Source organism: Impatiens glandulifera, chromosome 1, assembly GCF_907164915.1.
Source record: "Impatiens glandulifera chromosome 1, dImpGla2.1, whole genome shotgun sequence".
In the NCBI taxonomy this organism is placed as follows: domain Eukaryota; kingdom Viridiplantae; phylum Streptophyta; class Magnoliopsida; order Ericales; family Balsaminaceae; genus Impatiens; species Impatiens glandulifera.
In genome coordinates this window covers 5,156,701-5,159,674 of record NC_061862.1, presented here as the reverse complement: position 1 = coordinate 5,159,674, position 2,974 = coordinate 5,156,701, and the positions used below count along the sequence as shown (strand labels likewise).

The 2,974-nt window shown below is 29.2% G+C and overlaps 1 pseudogene; it reads left to right on the top strand.

Moving 5' to 3' along the window:
* Positions 1-216: 216 nt before the first annotated feature.
* Positions 217-869, top strand: LOC124931246 (annotated as a pseudogene).
* The last annotated feature ends 2,105 nt before the right edge of the window (positions 870-2,974 follow it).

The following is a 2,974-nucleotide window of genomic DNA, read 5'->3' as shown; positions in this document are numbered from 1 at the left end:
GAAATATATTGTCTGACCTCAGTGAACAAATCGAGGAGAGGTGGTGGTTTCTAACCAGCCTAGCACTGGCACTGTGGAGCTTCAATCAGTGGTGAGGAGGAGGACATCAATGCGAAATGACGGTTCCTGACTCTGATTTTCACAACTTTGACAATGAAAGGTCTGAGGAATGCTTCAAGGCAAGCAGATATGGGCAATCTACGACGAATAGATGGTATGCCATGTCTGTACTGTCTGATTCGTCAAGTGATTTCAGTCTCACCTTTTAAAATTGCAATCAGTTACATGAACTCTAAAACTGTTTCGGAGTTTGGGTCGGTGTATTGGATAGAATCTGGCTTTACGAAATCTTGTTGAAATTTTAGGACATCAAACATTGATGTGGTCGAAGAAGTGAACATCTTTTCTCATGTATTGAGCAGAGAAAAAACAACACGGGGAGGATGCCTTAGAATTTATCCTAGGAGCGGAAATATATGGGCCATATACAAGAACTGGTCATCGGAATGGAACAGGGAGACCCCCTCTGAAGTTAGGCATCAATATGAGATGGTGGAAATTATGATGGATTATGATGAAGAAGATGGGGTTTGCATGAGTCCACTGGTGAAAGTAGATGGTTACAGGACTGTGAATGGGAGGAACTCAGATAAGGTTCCATTTGTAGTGTTTTGAAGAAGGAAATGTTGTGATTCTCACATTGTGTTCCTTGTTGGCGAATTAGAGGTGCAGAGAAGACTGATGATCTGCCAGAAATCTGTTGGGATCTTGACCCAGCTGCAACCCAAGATGGCCTTATTCTTCAAAAGCAAGAAGAAGAAGAAGTAAACTGTTTGTTTTTTCTTATGATTGTTCCTGAGTGCACTTGATGTTGGTTGTTTCTTTATTTGAAAACTGTTGATTATTTGTTGTTTTGAGATCAAAGTTTGAAATTAAGATGCTCTTGAATTATCAACAGCCATACCCGGTCCAGGATCAGACTTTCTTCTTGCTGGATTGATTGTCTTATTTTGTTATAAAATAAATAAATAAAATATTTAAATTATAATTTATTAATAATTTTTTGGGATAAAGAAATTTGAGTAGATGGTGATTTTAGAAAATAGATACAGACTCAGTGTTTAATACATACTAAAAAAATATGTGTTTAATGCCGACCAATTTTTCGGTGACCGATAATAACGTAATATTATTACATCACATTATGATGGGCAACTCTAAGTCAAATATTAGATCTCTCAATTGTGGTTGTCTTAGTACAAGATTATACTTAAAAAAATAAGATTTTAAAAAAAATGCTTTGTTCAACTTTAAAAAGTATTAAAATAAGGGCTTATGAACTAACTTAGTATTACACAAATCAAATATGTTATTCTTTAAGTTGCAAATTTTATAATTTATGTTCACTTTTTTTATAGATATATTTATAAATAGAAGTATTTTGTTTCAACTTTCAATATATATTATTGAAAAATATTATTAATATTATAATACATATTACATTATTTGCATTGCAGATTTTATTTATGATATTATATTTTATAATTTATTTTATAATAATCATTATAAATATGCTTAATTTTTAAATTGTCCGATTGTCGAGTCAAGAGGTGTGGTTAATTTGAATATTTATTTGAGAGTAAATGGATACTTGGGTCGGATTGTGGGTGGACTCGCACATAAACTTAAAACGGTTAAAATAAAATTAAAAATGCTATTTATATGTTTTGAACTTGCAACATAACCAACTAAGTACAAACTTTTAACCAACTAGGCTAACAACACTTTATATGTAAGATTCAACACCAGATTTATTGAACACGAGACATTTTAACAATAAAACTTCAACATTTTAACTAACTAATCTATATATATATATAATGATGCTTAATTTTTAAAGTGTCCGGATTGCCAGGTCGAGAGCTGTGGTTAATTTGGATATTAATGTAAGAGTAAATTGATATTTGGGTCGGATTATGGGTTGACCCGTTCATAAATTTAAAACGGTTAAAAATAAAATTAAAAATTCTATAGGTATGGTTCGAACTTGCAACCTAACAAAACAATTGTACAACTTTTTAATCAAATAGGTTAATAACACTTTATATTTTAAATTCAAACACCAAATTTGATGAACGCGGTAGTTTTTAATCGGTCATAATTCTCTTTTGACTCTGCGCTATAGATTTAAATATTATTAGTGAGCAATGGAAGAGTTCCATCATATTTATAGAGATAAGGGACATAATTCATATGGATATAGTAAGTCTCGTCTGGGGTATTTTATTGATAGTCTTTACATTTTTTTTCTTTCACTCGTAGTATGGGTAAGAAGTGGACTCTAGAGGTGAAACTAAATGAGTTGATGAATCAAAATGTATCAATTGTTTTAAAGATCGTTCTGCATTGTGAGAATAAATGGATACTTGAGTCGAATTGTGGGTTAACCCGCCCATAAATTTAAAACGATTAAAAATAAAATGAAAAATGCTATCACATTTTTACCGTAATAATTTTTTCATAGTTTTTTTTATATTATTATTCGTGCAAATGCACAGGATAAATACTAGTTTGCTTAATAATGACTTATTTATTAATGACTTGTTTAATATTAATTAATTTATTTTTTCTAACAAAAATTGTATTAACATTTATGTTGGTAAGAATATTTCTTAAAAATATATAAAATTATTATTTCAACTTGATTTCATTAATTTATAAATTAATTTTTCTTTTTATATTTTACTATTCTAATTAGCCATATATTCTACAACATTTTTACAATAGTTTCATATATCTTAATAATAAATAGAGTAATTTCAAATGTACATATTTTATAATACATAACAATTATATATTTTAAATATTCACAATTAATTTACAAACTTATCTTGCAAGACCATTTGCAATTAATAGGTATTTTTTTAAATAATTTATACATTTAATTTACTTGATATATATTTTGTCTTATATA